At 44.7% G+C, this 15,483-nt stretch overlaps 1 protein-coding gene across 1 annotated transcript in view; it reads right to left on the bottom strand.

Moving 5' to 3' along the window:
• ABLIM2 (actin binding LIM protein family member 2) overlaps positions 1–15,483 on the bottom strand; it is a 298,016-nt gene that overhangs the window by 138,745 nt on the left and 143,788 nt on the right. The gene's annotated exons all lie outside the window — the stretch shown is intronic.

The raw sequence follows: 15,483 nt of genomic DNA, 5'->3' as shown, positions 1-15,483 counted from the left end.
GTGACAGGGAGAAGCCCTTCACCTCTGAGAGAGGAATCATCTGCTGTTTAGTTAGTGCCTGGATGGCAAGGGTTTATTTTGATGTTTTGTTTATTTTGATATTTTCTTGCAAACCTTTTTAATAAAAACTGACATCCAGTCAGATTTTGACGAAAGCCTGCTGTGCGGTCTACCTTTGTCCCAGGGAAGGAGATCCCCCACCTGAGCTAACCCCACATATGGTGGATTTGGCGGGCAACTTCCTGAGCAAGTGGGAAGATGGAGGAAGTTATAAGAGCCTTGCTGCAGGCCAACGCAGCACAACGGGAGACGAATCGCCAGTTGTCGGAAGCCCAACAAGCACAACATGAAGCCCAACAAGCAGACCGAGAGCTCCTTAAGCAGGTGGCCCAACGCTTATTGGAATTAAAGAAGGAATCTGCAGATACGCTGCCAGTGGAGCAGAAAATGGCGCGGGCCAGCTATGTTTTGCAGAAGATGACACCTGCGGATGATGTGGAGGCCTACCTCACAACTTTTGAAAGGGTTGCTGTTCGGGAAGGATGGAAAAAGGAGCAATGGGCAGGACTGCTTGCACCATTTCTGACGGGTGAATCCCAAAAAGCCTATTATGACCTGGAACCAGGGGATGCCCAGGACTATGAGAAACTGAAGGCTGAGGTCCTTGCACGCCTGGGCGTCACCATTGCAGTCCGGGCTCAGCGGGTGCATCAGTGGCATTACAGGGCTGACAAACCACCCAGATCTCAGATGTTCGATTTGATACATCTCTCCAAAAAGTGGCTCCAGCCAGAGGTATTGTCAGGCCCTCAGATTGTGGAGCGTGTGGTCATGGACCAATATTTACGTGCACTCCCTGCCACTTTGAGGAAGTGGGTCGGCCGTGGAGACCCTAAATCTGCAAATGAGCTGGTGGACCTGGTGGAGAGATATGCAGCCGCTGAGGACTTTTGGCACTCACCTGGGCCGTACCCCAAGGTCACTAGGGGTGGAAAACTATCCGGAAGATCCGGTAAGACTGTTCCATGGGCCAAAGGCTCAGAAAAAAATGATAAGACTATTGTGTCAGATAATGAGACTGTAGGCTTAGGACCTAGAGACTGGCCAAATAGGTCAGGAAGGTCCCCAAAGCCGTTTAGAGGTCTAAGCACTGAACATATAATATGTTATCGTTGTCATGCGTTAGGCCATATTGCTGCAAACTGTCCTTCAAATGATGAACCTATGCAATGTGAAAATGCTTATTTAGGAAAACGCATGTCTCTTTTTGCACAGGTGGTATGTACTGCAGCATGTCAGAAACGCATGGAAAAGCAAATGTGTGTGATTGCCATTGATGGGAGGCCAGTGACTGCTCTGCTAGACTCGGGTAGTGTTGTGACCTTAGTTAAAGGTGATTTGGTAAACCCTGCAAGGTTACACCCTAGCACGATTGGGGTTATTTGTATTCATGGTGATACACGTAATTACCAGACTGCTCTGGTGGAGATTGGTACTCCCTGGGGCCCTGTGACCCATTCAGTGGGGGTGGTGCCCTCTCTGCTTCATGAAGCCATAGTGGGGAGAGATTTTCCCCATTTCTGGAAGTTATGGGATAAGGAGGGGAGTCAGGAGGACCGAGCTCCCCCTGCTGGGGAAACGCCGAAAACTCCTGAACTCACTCCTGACCCCTTTGACGGCAAGGTGGAAGGGGAAACTGTTGGTGTATCCGAGGAAGGTGTAGATCTTTTTCCTTTCTCTGTAATGGCTGGGGAGCAGGAGGAGTTGGATCCAACCCCAGACAGTGAGGATATAGAACAAGAGATGATCGCTGGCTCTAGTGAGAGTGGACAGAATGTGGTGCCTGACCTAGAGGTCAGAAAAGAGGATTTTTGTACGGAACAACTGAAAGATTCCACACTTAATAGAGCCCGTGAAAACATTAAAATGATTGATGGGGAACCAGTTGAAAATGATGTAGCGGTGTCTTTTCCCTACATGGCTCTTAACAATAACTTGCTGTATCAAGTGGTAAAGCAAGGGGAGGAGGTGGTAGAACAGTTAGTGGTCCCCAAACCCTTTCGCCGGATGGTACTAGATTTAGCCCATGGGCATATAATGGGTGGACACCTGGGTGTAGAGAAAACAAAGGAGAGAATAACCCAGAGATTCTTTTGGCCAGGCTTACATGGAGACGTCAAAGCACATTGTGAGTCATGCCCGGAATGTCAATATTCTGCGCCCTCACCCCATTTTCGCAGTCCGCTAGTACCTCTACCCATAATTGAAGTACCGTTTGAAAGAGTGGGCATGGACCTAGTGGGTCCAGTAGTAAAGTCTGCCCAGGGCCATCAGCACATACTGGTTATACTTGACTATGCCACCCGGTATCCTGAAGCCATCCCCTTGCGTAATACCTCCGCTAAAAATATCGCCAAAGAGCTTGTCCGGGTGTTTAGTCGTGTAGGTATCCCAAAGGAGATATTAACGGATCAGGGCACGCCATTTATGTCTAGAGTTATGAAAGAGTTATGCAAATTGTTCAAAATCTCCCATCTCCGTACCTCGGTCTACCACCCCCAAACCGATGGGCTTGTGGAAAGGTTTAACAAGACCCTTAAGAATATGTTAAAAAAGGTGGTGGACAAAGATGGGAGAAATTGGGATTTTTTGCTACCATATCTCATGTTTGCTATACGAGAAGTACCTCCGGCATCTACAGGATATTCACCTTTTGAATTACTGTATGGTAGACATCCCAGGGGATTGCTAGATGTCGCAAAAGAAACCTGGGAGGGAGAGACCACGCCCTATAGAAGTGTCATCGAGCATATCTCACAGATGCAGGATAGAATCGCAGCTGTCATGCCACTCATTCGGGAACACATGGAGCAAGCCCAGGAGGTCCAGAGAAGGGTTTATAACCGGGGTGCCAGGATCCGTACCTTCAACCCTGGGGATAGAGTGCTGGTGCTAGTCCCCACCGTGGAAAGTAAATTCCTCGCAAAGTGGCAAGGTCCCTTTGAAATTAGGGAGAAAGTGGGGGAAGTAAATTATAAAGTTTACCAGCCAGGAAAAAGGAAACCCGAACAAATCTATCATGTGAATCTCTTAAAACCTTGGAAAGACAGGGAAAGTTTGTTGGCAGTACCAAGACCCCAAAAGGACGTGGTTCCCGTGGCCCCTCAGGTACCTATAACGGAAACCTTGTCAGTAGCCCAACAAAATGAGGTTAAGGAGTTTGTGAGGAAAAATGGAGATTTCTTCTCCCACCTACCTGGACTGACGACTGTCATACAGCATGACATAGTTACCCAGCCCGGGGTCCGCGTAAATGTCAAGCCCTATAGAATACCCGAGGCCAAGCGGGAAGCGGTGGCAAAGGAAATAAAGGACATGTTAGAGTTGGGAGTGATTGAGGAATCTCACAGTGAGTGGTCGAGTCCCATAGTGCTGGTCCCAAAACCAGATGGAACCATTCGTTTCTGTAATGATTTCAGGAAACTGAACAGTGTGTCCAAGTTTGATGCGTACCCAATGCCTCGGGTGGATGAGCTCATTGACAGGTTGGGAACGGCTCGGTACATAACCACCTTAGATCTGACCAAAGGCTATTGGCAGATTCCGTTAACGGAAGCTGCAAAAGAAAAGACAGCATTCTCCACCCCCGAGGGGTCCTTTCAGTATAAGCGGATGCCGTTTGGTTTGCATGGGGCTCCTGCATCATTCCAAAGGATGATGGACAAGACGTTGAGACCACATCGCCAATATGCAGCTGCCTACTTGGACGATGTCGTCATCCACAGTCCCGACTGGGAATCTCATTTGTCCCTCTTGCAAGCGGTCGTAGATTCGCTGCGGGAAGCAGGTCTTACCGCCAACCCCAGAAAGTGTGCCATTGGCTTAGAGGAGGCCAAATATCTTGGCTACATCATTGGTCGAGGTCTCATTAGGCCTCAGATCAATAAAATTGAGGCAATTCAAAAGTGGCCCCAACCTGTAAATAAAAAACAAGTCCGGGCATTTCTTGGAATCTCGGGGTACTACAGGCGGTTTATCCCCAATTTTGCCACCATTGCAGCCCCACTGACAGATCTGACAAAAGGTAGGGGGTCAGTCATGATTAAGTGGAATCCTGAGGCGGAGACCGCATTTCAAAGGCTGAAACAAGCTCTCTGTGCTCAACCTGTGCTTGTGACCCCAGAGTTCACAACAGAGTTTGTGGTACAGACTGATGCCTCTGATGTGGGACTAGGTGCTGTCCTGTCCCAGATCAGAGATGGGGAGGAGCACCCTGTGGTCTTCCTAAGTAGAAAGCTCAACAAACATGAGAGAAACTATGCCATTGTGGAGAAGGAATGTTTGGCCATCAAATGGGCCTTGGAGGCCCTGAAATATTACCTGTTAGGAAGACCGTTCAAGTTGGTTACTGATCATGCCCCGCTCAAATGGATGTGTGATAATAAGGAGAAAAACAGTCGAGTGACAAGGTGGTTTCTCGCGCTACAAGTGTTCAAATTCACAGTGGAACACAGAGCGGGGAAACTGCAAAATAATGTAGATGCTCTCTCCCGGGTCCATTGCCTGGTTGGGACAGTTGCTCAGCCGCAGGGGCTTGAGCAGAGGGGGGGGATATGTGATAGGATGAACGGCGAGGTGATAGAGGGACGCTATGTGTCACCTCGCATATGCTCATACCTGACTGTTTAGGTGGAGTCCACTCCGGGTTTTCGGGGCCACAGTTAAGCAGGTGGTTCCGGACCAGAGTTTGGACTCCACTGATCTCCACCAACAGGTGATATAAAAAGGGCAGGGCTGGAGCAAGGAGTTGCTCGTGGCCTGGGACTCAGAGAGGTATTCTGAGAGAGCTGTGTCTATGGACTATACCTGCAAGAAAAGGTTTGCTGTTATTTTGTTTTGGTGACAGGGAGAAGCCCTTCACCTCTGAGAGAGGAATCATCTGCTGTTTAGTTAGTGCCTGGATGGCAAGGGTTTATTTTGATGTTTTGTTTATTTTGATATTTTCTTGCAAACCTTTTTAATAAAAACTGACATCCAGTCAGATTTTGACGAAAGCCTGCTGTGCGGTCTACCTTTGTCCCAGGGAAGGAGATCCCCCACCTGAGCTAACCCCACAATATATATATATATATATGTATATATTTATTTATATCTATTTAAGATACTTACCCGCCCAGCGGATCCAGTGAAGTCCTGCAGAATCCTGCCCCTGCTTGGTCCCACACATCTTTGTCTGTGACGTCATCATGAGGCCCGCCGGCTCTTCCGGACTTAGCCACTGGGCATCATGATGACACCCAGCTAGGCTTGCCCCCCCTACTTCTTTCTCATTGAGGGACTATGCCTCCTGGGATATTTGACATATCTGGGAAGCACAGTGGGCATAATACATGTCATTTGCCTGGGCGAGTGACATGGATGATGGGGCAACCTTGGACATTCCTCCTAGCAAGGAAACAGAAAACTCTAATCAATGATTTACTATGAATGGAAAAAATCAGTGCAGTCAATTCCTTAAAGTGTATCTAAGGCAATTTTTAATTTTTTTTTTTTATCTTTGAAGTTTAAGATAGAGTTGTAAGGGTAAGAACATCTGTCAGGTTTTTATTGCACTCTACGAGGATTTACCCACTATACTGTATGTCCTGGTGGCTATTGTCAAGAGGTTTTAACTACTCCTTTCGCTATCTAAAATGAAAAAAAAAGGTTTGGGCCCTAAATACACTTTAACTTAAAGGTAAAAGACATTTCTGGAATAAGGACAAACAACCTCAAACTTGGGACTAGCTATGTCAAAATTAATTGTATATTATTCAAAATGAAATATGAATACTCTGATGCAAATAAACTCCTCTTAAATATTCCAGAAGTAAAATGTCCCTTGACACAGATGTTCCTAACTAAGTAATTATATTAGATATAGTTTACATATCAAAAGTTATCAATTTGCTTAAACATAATTTCAGCACTGAATTTAAATACCGCAATGGGGTTGATTTACTAAAACTGGAAAGTGAAAAATCTGGTGCAGCTGTGCATGGTAGCCAATCAGCTTCTAACTTCAGCTTGTTCAGTTAAACTTTGACAAATAAAACCTGGAAGCTGATTGGTTTCTATGCAGAGCTGCACCAGATTTTGCACTTTTGTAAAGCAACCTACAGCTATGCATCATTCAAAGTAAGTATATTAGATCATACTGAAAAAAAAATCAATATTCATATAGGCCTCATATATCCATCAGGCTACAAATCACCGCTGTTCATAAACTCAATCAGAGATGTACCATGTAGCTACTGCTGGAATTCAACAGAATTATCATACCACCATATTTGACATTGTGGTTATGGCTGCAATAAAGCCTTTGTAAAATGTACAACCAGTTATAGTATTTGATGCAACTGTATTTAAAACAACATTAGATCACTGGATCTGTGGACAACTGTCTATAGAGCAGTGGTTCTCAACCTTCCTAATGCCGTGACCCTTTAATACAGTTCCTCATGTTGTGGTGACCCCCAACCATAAAATTATTTACCCAGTAATTATAATTCATGAAGTGTCATTTTACCTCCAATACTGCTGCTTTCAACACAGTAGCTGCTTTTAACAGAGTAGCTGCTTTCAACACAGCAGCTGCTTTCTACACAATAGCTGCTCTTTACACATCGGAAATATGTGTTTTCTGATGGTCTTAGGGGACCCCTGTGAAAGGGTCGTTCGACCCCCAAAGGGGTCACGACCCACAGGTTGAGAACCACTGCTATAGAGGCTATGATGCTATCAGCATACATCATTTCATCATTGGATTTTCCACTTAACATTAAAAATTATCCATAATGATTACCAAGAAGAGTACAGTAGGGGTAGCCGGGGAAACCCTGCACCATGTTATTGTAGACATCAATAGGCTGATAATATGAACCAAATAGTAGTCAAGGCCATGGGTGGACTGACCATTGGGGTACTCGGGCACTGCCCGAGGGCCCGGGGTCAGTAGGGGGGCCCCTGGCACCTTTCATAAGCTTTTTGTGGGTGTGGTTTGAGTGTGCGCGAGGACACAGGGGCCCCATGATCCCCTAATGCCCAGGGGCCCCATGAGTTGTCAGTCCGCCCCTGGTCAAGGCTAAATCTGGAGTGCTAGTACCTTGATGGATTCACGTTTGTGTGTCAAGCTTCCATATCCAGGGCATAGTGCTATACACCATTGTCCCCTCTTCAGCAGCATCAGTGCAATCCCCACATCCACGCTTTTTATAAGTAGCTGGAAATCTAGCTGTATTGCTGTTTTTAGCACTATTACTGTTGTACTAGGAGCCCACCAAAGTCTTGCAGTTCCTTAACATTACTCACCAAACATTCAGTCCTCATGCACACTGGACATTTTTACAGCGGCTGTTTTCGGCTTTTGACGTTTTTTTTCTACAGCTAGTAAACCCCCCAGCATGTTATCCTATGTGTCCATGCACACATAGACTGTAATCAATGTTTTTGGATGGACAAAAAAACTCAGGACTAGTTGGTTTCTAGATGAGATTTTTAGCTGTAAAAATGCCCTAATGCTGCCAAACGTGATAAAACGCTGCAAACAGGTGTTTTTGGACTATTTTTACCAAAAAAAATTATTTTTTTGGTAAAAAAAAGCTAAAAAACGCAAACGTGGAAAAACGCTGGAAAACGTGGCTACACGCTAATGCAAAGACGCTAAATAAAGCTGAAAAACTCACATTTGTAAAGTGACTTTACACAGCTAACGTTACCAGCATTATCAAAATGTCCAGTGTGCATGAGGACTCAATATGGTGGTTCCAGTACATCCTCATCACTGTGTACATCTGGTTGTTTTCAGTATGAGAGGACAGCATTGACAACCTTCAAACCTCTTTTGCGCCATGTTTCCTAACCACTGTCAGAGGGAGAATCTCATTACTAGAACAAAATATATTACTAGTGCATATAAAAATGCAGCAAAATATGGAAACACAAGCTAAAAAACATTCCTTATTGCATTCATCTAGAGACAACTGGATCTCTACTCTGTCTGACACCTCTGTGCTGGTTCTCAAAGAGTACCACTATAGTCAAACTACAGTAACTTATTGTTGAAGTGATCTAGAGAAGCAAATGTTTAAAGCTGAACTCCAGGATTTCAGCCATTTTGATAATCGTGCAGGCACACTATGAGTTCAGTCTAATGGGGTGCATGCCACCTAGCAGACTTATCTCTTTAATTTAGATCGGACAGTGCTATAGCCAGGGGCGGACTGACCATTTGGAAACTCGGACACTGTCCGAGGGCACGGGGTCAGTAAGGGGCCCCATGAGATGCCCCTGGTACCTTTTTCATAGGCTTTTTTGAGTTTGGGCAAGGACACAGGGGCCCCATGATCCCCTATTGCCTGGGGGCCCCATGAGTTGTCAGTCCTCCCCAGGTTATAGCACTCTGGGCTCCTTAGAGGAGACACTGTGTTCTTGCATAAAGCATCTCTGCCTTCTCCTCGCCGCCGCTGCTCATTCACAGAAGTCTTTGTATTTTGTGCATGGGCATGAGGAGGGGAGGGTCAGACACAGCAGTCATGTGCAACTCTACAACTGAAGGAGCTGAGACCAGAAGGTCCAGCATCAGAGCTCCAAAACTACAGCAATAACTATTCTTCTGGAGCTTCATAAAACTACCAGATGTGAATAAAAGAGATAAGTCCACAAGGTGGCATGCACATCGTTGGACTTAACTCATAGTGTGCCCGTACATGTATCAAAGTGCCTGAAATCCTGGAGTTCAGCTTTAAACATTTGCTTCTCTACATCACTTCAATATGTATGGTAGGCAATGTTTTCAGATTTTACTTGCAGTGTTTTAGTGTTACCTACAAGCAGAAGACGTTATTGTAGTTTGACTGCTGAGATATAATGGTGCTCTTTGAGAACCAGCACAGAGACCAGTACACAGTGTACATAGAAAAACATTTTGGGGATAGCCCCCCAAAGGAAGAAGGTACCATCTAAAAATAATCATCACTTATGGTAACTTCTGTCTCTTGGTGGCTGTCCCCAAAAAGCTTTTCTTTATGCACTTCTTGAGGCGCTATCTGTGCCTTATTTGGTGAGCTAGTGGACTTAACAAGTTATTCCCCCCCTGTAGATACAGCAAGACTTCATTTATTATTTCAGTGTAAACTGAAAAGATAACTCCACAAGGAAGTATGAACATTGCTGGACTTAATTCCTAGTATGCCAGCAGACTTATCAAAGTGGTTGAATTCCCAGAATTCAGCTTCAATTGTAATTTGTCATGGAAAACTGTTTTTATGAAGCCAATACAAAAAGATAAACAAAAAAACGCCTCTTAATCAATGCTCTGGTTTAACATTTATAGTTAATCAAAAACATCTGTAAGCTGGGATGAGTCCAGATATATTTCATAATAACAGCTTTGTATTACCACACTGAATAAAAGAAAAATTACCTCCCCGTGTCTTACTCCTCAAACATTCCGATTTATGCTGTCCTGACTGCTGTGGCTTTTGCTCCTTCTTCCATGTGAAATGTAATGACTTATTTGTGAACCACCCACTGTGCTGTGGTATCATTCCACATCTGCTCCTCTATACACAAAAAACATTGCCTTACAGCAGTTCTTTCCCTCCCGGCAATGAAAGGTATATCGGTGAATAAGGAAACACTCTCATTATAAACTATCAAACCAGTATGATGACTGGATTTACCATTAGACAGGGTAGGCATGCATTGGTGTATTTAGGTTTTGTGCTGCCCTAGGCAACACAAAAATTGCCTGCCCCCATGGACACCAACCAACACCCCTACCCCATTCCCCCTCCCATGGAGAGAGCCTGACATTGACCAACAACACCCCTGCCCCCCACCTAGGAGAGCCTTCCACTACCCCCTCCAACCCTGCCGATAGAGAGAAAGACACTCATCTTCACAGCTCCAGCCATCCCTGGGAACTAGAGTCAGGCTCTACATACACCATCAAGCAGCCAGCAGCCTCTCTCTGATCCCACCTGGTTCCCATGGTGCACATATCCCTTCTTTCATCCTTTTTTCTGGGGGGAGGTGTTGCCCCCTAAAAAATGCTGCCCTGGGCAAGTGCCTTGTTTGCCTTGTGGTAAACACACCCCTGTAGGCAGCTCAGTGACATAGTGGTCAATACTTCTACAGCACTGGGGTCCTTGGTATGAATGCCGACTAGGACTCTATCTGCATGGAGTTTGAATTTTGTCCCTGTGTTTCCCTGGGTTACCTTCCACACGCCGAAGACACGCTGTTCATTTAATTGGTTAGAAACCTTATATTAAAAGCTCTTCAAGGGCAGTGACTGAATACACAGTATGTAAAATGCTATGTAAATTGCCAGTGCTATATAAATGCTTGAAATTTAAAATTCACAGATTTTCCTCTGTACAATTATCAGCCACTTTTTTTTTTACATTATCAGAACAAAAAAGTCCCATATAAGTTGATTTACATACAACAGCTGATTATCATAATATTCTAAGCTATATTAGTACCAGGAAAACAAGTAAATTATCTAGGACAAGGGGCTACAAACTTCCTAAACTTATTGTCCTTCAAACTTTAGGGGAGCTGGATTGTGGCAAGTAGAAGTAAATGTCCCGGTACCCAGAAGTAGAAAATGTCCTGATGTCCAGTGGGAATAAACAATGCCCTATCTTTGGTGTCATTGGGAAGAATAGTGCCCTATCATTGGTGTCAGTGGAAGGAACTGTGCCCCATCTTTGGTGTCAGTGGGAGGAATAGTGCCCCATTGTTGGTGTCAATGGAAGGAATTGTTCTTTATTGTTGGTGTCAATGGAAGGAATTGTTCTCTATTGTTGGTGTCAGTGGGAGGAATTGTACTCCATTGTTGGTGTCAGTGGGAGGAATGGCTCCCCATTGTTGGTGTCAGTAACAGGAACTTAGCTTCATTGTTGTTCTCAGAGGATGGAATAACACCCCAAGGACCTAGAAAGGCAAGCAAAGGGCTTACTCCATTTCCCGGCAGTTTAGAGTCCATTGATCCAGAATCTAGAGGATGAGTGCTGAAACTGTGCACCTACGGTGATGGAAATCTGGGCCTGATCCATTCATTGCCCTTCACAATAACCATCAAAACTTTAAAAAAATATCCAGGAACACAACTGTTACTAACTTGTTAGACTGGGTTCACACATATGCGGTGCGGCGGTATATCGCATGTGATTCGCACAAGAACCACACTGCATTCCTGTGCATATCACATGCGATAGACATATTTATGTTTTAAGCTGGGCATAGACATTTCGTTTTTTTGTTGGTCAACCAGCCACCAGAACATAGAAAACAAACATAATTGTCCATGCATACAAGCGAGCTGGATGGAGGAATCCCTTCACATGGGCATTTTATTCTGACAGCAGCTCGATTCTAGCGGATCGATTCAACACCAGTCAGTCTAACGATGGACTTCTATTGAACAGGGAGGGCCGTACACAGAGCGAAACTTAACCGATCCCTGCTGAACCAGACACATTTCGATCCACCTATGCCCAACGTTGTAGTGCAAGAGCCTGCCTAATTGGATACAATTGAAAGTGTTGTTAGGTTTGACCTCATATTATATGGTTTTTGGTAAATCTAAACCCAAAATCTCAAGAAAATTGTATAATGTATGGCCAGCCTTAGTATGTTTTTGTCAGCAATAAATGGTTACCTTGAGTTTTGGTCTGTGACTGTGCTCAGGTAACCCATAGACAGATTAGTTACCAGGCTGATATAAAGGTCAGGAGGCTTCAGTACTCCCAAGTCCCTGATCTAGAACAAGTTACGGAGTTGTGGTTTCACTCTGACTTGGCTCTGAATGTTGAAGCCGCACACAGCTAGGCAACTGGCATTGGCAGCCTATCTCATTATACTAAAATAATGTTTTATGGCTGTCTTTGACTCTGTTGGGGAGATTCCCACCCATTCCTGGTTCTGTTTGATAAATGTCATATTGATAGGAAGTGAAGGGAAATCTCCTCAGCAGGGACACAGACGTCATTAAAAACTCCAAAGAGGTTCTAACCTAAATGGTTAGCACTTCCACCTGGCAGTACTAGGGTCATTGGTTCAAATCCCAGCCATAGCATCACCTCCCTGGAGTTTGCATGTTCTCCCTGTGCCTGCGTGGGTTTCCTCCAGATACTCTGGTTTCCTCCCACACTCCAAAGACATGCTGATAGGTTAATTGGATCCTGTCTAAATTGTCCCTAGTATGTGTATGTCTGAATGTGAGTTAGGGACCTTAGATTGTAAGCTCCTTGAGGGGTAGGGATTGATGTGACTGTACAATATATATATGGAAATCGACAGCGAAATATAAGTACCTGAACAGCAAGGGAATGGTCACCCTGAAACCAGAAGTGATAAAATCCTCGTTGCTACTGGGTCCATTCATCACAGGGGAGATGGGCAGACTGGATCACTTTTACATGACAGCCAACTGGAGTAAATGGTACCAACGGGGCTAGATCTAACCTGTCTGATGTGGGGACCGCACTGTGCAGATCGTAGCTGAGTGAAGGAGGTTTCAGCTCTGTGTTGTGTGGGGGAAGAGCCGAGAAGGAGATCTTGCTGCTTGTGCTCAGACTGTGCATATACAGTACAGGGATGGGGACGGCTGGGCACAGTGTCAGGTGTGGAGGGGGGTTGTGACTTGTACATGGGAAACTTTGGGGGGGCGCAACTGAAATCTGGGGGGGGGGGTATAGCCCATTCCAGCATCCCCCTAGACCTGACTATGGGTACCAATATCATGGCTGAACCTGCAGCCAAGCTCCTGGTATAATCATTTGCTGACAGAATGTTGATACATATGTCAGTCAGGAGGGGTTAAAGCAACCCTGGGCACTGTCCATGCAGGAAAAAGCAACAAGTTTGCTTTAGGACCCCGTTCACACTTGACCGTTTTTCCGCTAGGATCTTGGCGCTCAGAAATGCTCAACAAGCCAAATTCCATTCATTTAAATGGCCCCTGTTCCCATCTAAGCTTTCCGACGCCTGTAATAAAATACCTGTCGCTCCAAAAAGCACATGCTCCACTTTTTAGGCAGATTTGAGTGTTTTTGTCCCCATAGACTTCAATGGGAAAGCCTGAAAACACTTGATTTGAGCATTTTCCCCCCAGTGATTTCCATTGCCTACAACAAAACGCCTACATGAAAAATGCCTGAAAAAATGCCTGGCATATTTGTAAACCTGCTCCAAAAAATTCCTGAAAAAAAAACCACTTGAAAAAATGTGTGAATGTAGCCATATGCACCTCTTGAGCAAAACAACCTTGCTCCAACCGACACTGCTGGGTCAGGTGATAGGCCCAGTGCTATGACATGGGGAGAGAAGAGAGTCCTCAGGTCTGTGTGAGCTACAACTGGAGTGACTTGGAGATTTCACAGGACTTCTTTCCCCACTTCCAGCAAGTGAATGCAGTGTGTGAATCCTGCAGCTCTTTCTCCACTTCTAGTAAGTGAATGCAGTGTGTGAATCCTGCAACTCTTTCCCCACTTCTAGCAAGTGAATGCAGTGTGTGAATCCTGCAGCTCTTTCTCCACTTCTAGTAAGTGAATGCAGTGTGTGAATCCTGCAGCTCTTTCCCCACTTCTAGTAAGTGAATGCAGTGTGTGAATCCTGCAACTCTTTCCCCATTTCTAGCAAGTGAATGCAGTGTGTGAATCCTGCAGCTCTTTCCCCACTTCTAGCAAGTGAATGCAGTGTGTGAATCCTGCAGCTCTTTGCCCACTTCTAGCAAGCGAATGCAGTGTGTGAATCCTACAGCTCTTTTCCCACTTCTAGCAAGTGAATGCAGTGTGTGAATCCTGCAGCTCTTTTCCCACTTCCAGCAAGTGAATGCAGTGTGTGAATACTGAAACTCTTTCCCCACTTTTAGTAAGTGAATGCAGTGTGTGAATTCTGCAGCTCTTTCCCCACTTCTAGCAAGTGAATGCAGTGTGTGAATCCTGCAGCTCTTTGCCCACTACTAGCAAGTGAATGCAGTGTGTGCATCCTGCAGCTCTTTCCCCACTTCTAGCAAGTGAATGCAGTGTGTGAATCCTACAGCTCTTTGTCCACTTCTAGCAAGTGAATGCAGTGTGTGAATTCTGCAACTCTTTCCCCACTTCTAGCAAGTGAATGCAGTGTGTGAATCCTGCAGCTCTTTGCCCACTTCTAGCAAGTGAATGCAGTGTGTGAATCCTACAGCTCTTTTCCCACTTCTAGCAAGTGAATGCAGTGTGTGAATCCTGCAGCTCTTTTCCCACTTCCAGCAAGTGAATGCAGTGTGTGAATACTGAAACTCTTTCCCCACTTTTAGTAAGTGAATGCAGTGTGTGAATCCTGCAGCTCTTTCCCCACTTCTAGCAAGTGAATGCAGTGTGTGAATCCTGCAGCTCTTTGCCCACTAGCAAGTGAATGCAGTGTGTGAATCCTGCAGCTCTTTCCCCACTTCTAGCAAGTGAATGCAGTGTGTGAATCTTGCAGCTATCATCATGATGGGTTTAAGAAACAAATGAATACTATTTGTGCTAATAGGGCATCCTTCCTCTAAATAACTGTCTGGCTTTTTATATTTCTTAGAAACTCCAAAAATAAGAATTCTCAGCAGTTGTTGAAGCCTGTAAGCCAACACCATAACAAGGGTGAAAATCTCTCAGCTGGACTCGGCAATTATTTGTAATGTATGTATACAACCTTTCTCAAGTTTTGAAATAGGGATTTGGAAATTACTCACAGGTCTCAGGGAACCCGTGCTAATAATTACTATATCTGCAGCTTGCGGTACATTAGCATGAACAGTAAGTTCAAATATAATAAGGAATGTGGTATACTTTGCGTACCTGACACCCACTCTATACAATATTTTCAGTAATATTAAACAAAAGTACAACAATAAATGCCAGAAAAAATGTAAAAATTGTAATCTTCCTTACTCAGGTGATTAATGAAGTGCCCCCTTACACTGGTAGTCCCCTTAAATTGGTGGTCAGTGTGAGAAGGTCCACATTACTATTATTATTATTATACAGGATTTATATAGCGCACACAGTTTACGCAGCGCTTTACAATGTAAGGGCGGACAGTACAATTACAATGCAAAGTAATACAGGATCATTAGTGGGAAGTGGGAAGAATGCGCTTTACATTGCAGGTTAGTTGAAAGAATGTACCTTTTACAGATAGCTAAAAAGGCCCCTGCTGACCGCTGTCAGTGGTTACATACTGTATATGTGAGGCTAGTTATTAAAAGGAACCCCTAACATCCTTTAGAATCTACAGGAACACTGGTTGAGAAAGGCTGGTCTGTTGCTGTTGGACAGACCTGGTTTTTCTGATGTAGATATCTCTCCACCATAGCCACAGCCCCAAATAGTTATTTGAAACCAAGACATGGTTTAACTTGCCTAGCAATCACACAAAAATAACAAGAATTCATGTTAGGATCTAGAAAAG

Source organism: Staurois parvus, unplaced genomic scaffold (assembly GCF_062004578.1).
Source record: "Staurois parvus isolate SC_StPar_1 unplaced genomic scaffold, SC_StPar_1.0 ptg000564l, whole genome shotgun sequence".
NCBI lineage: Eukaryota > Metazoa > Chordata > Amphibia > Anura > Ranidae > Staurois > Staurois parvus.
This window is presented reverse-complemented; position numbering and strand designations above follow the sequence as displayed.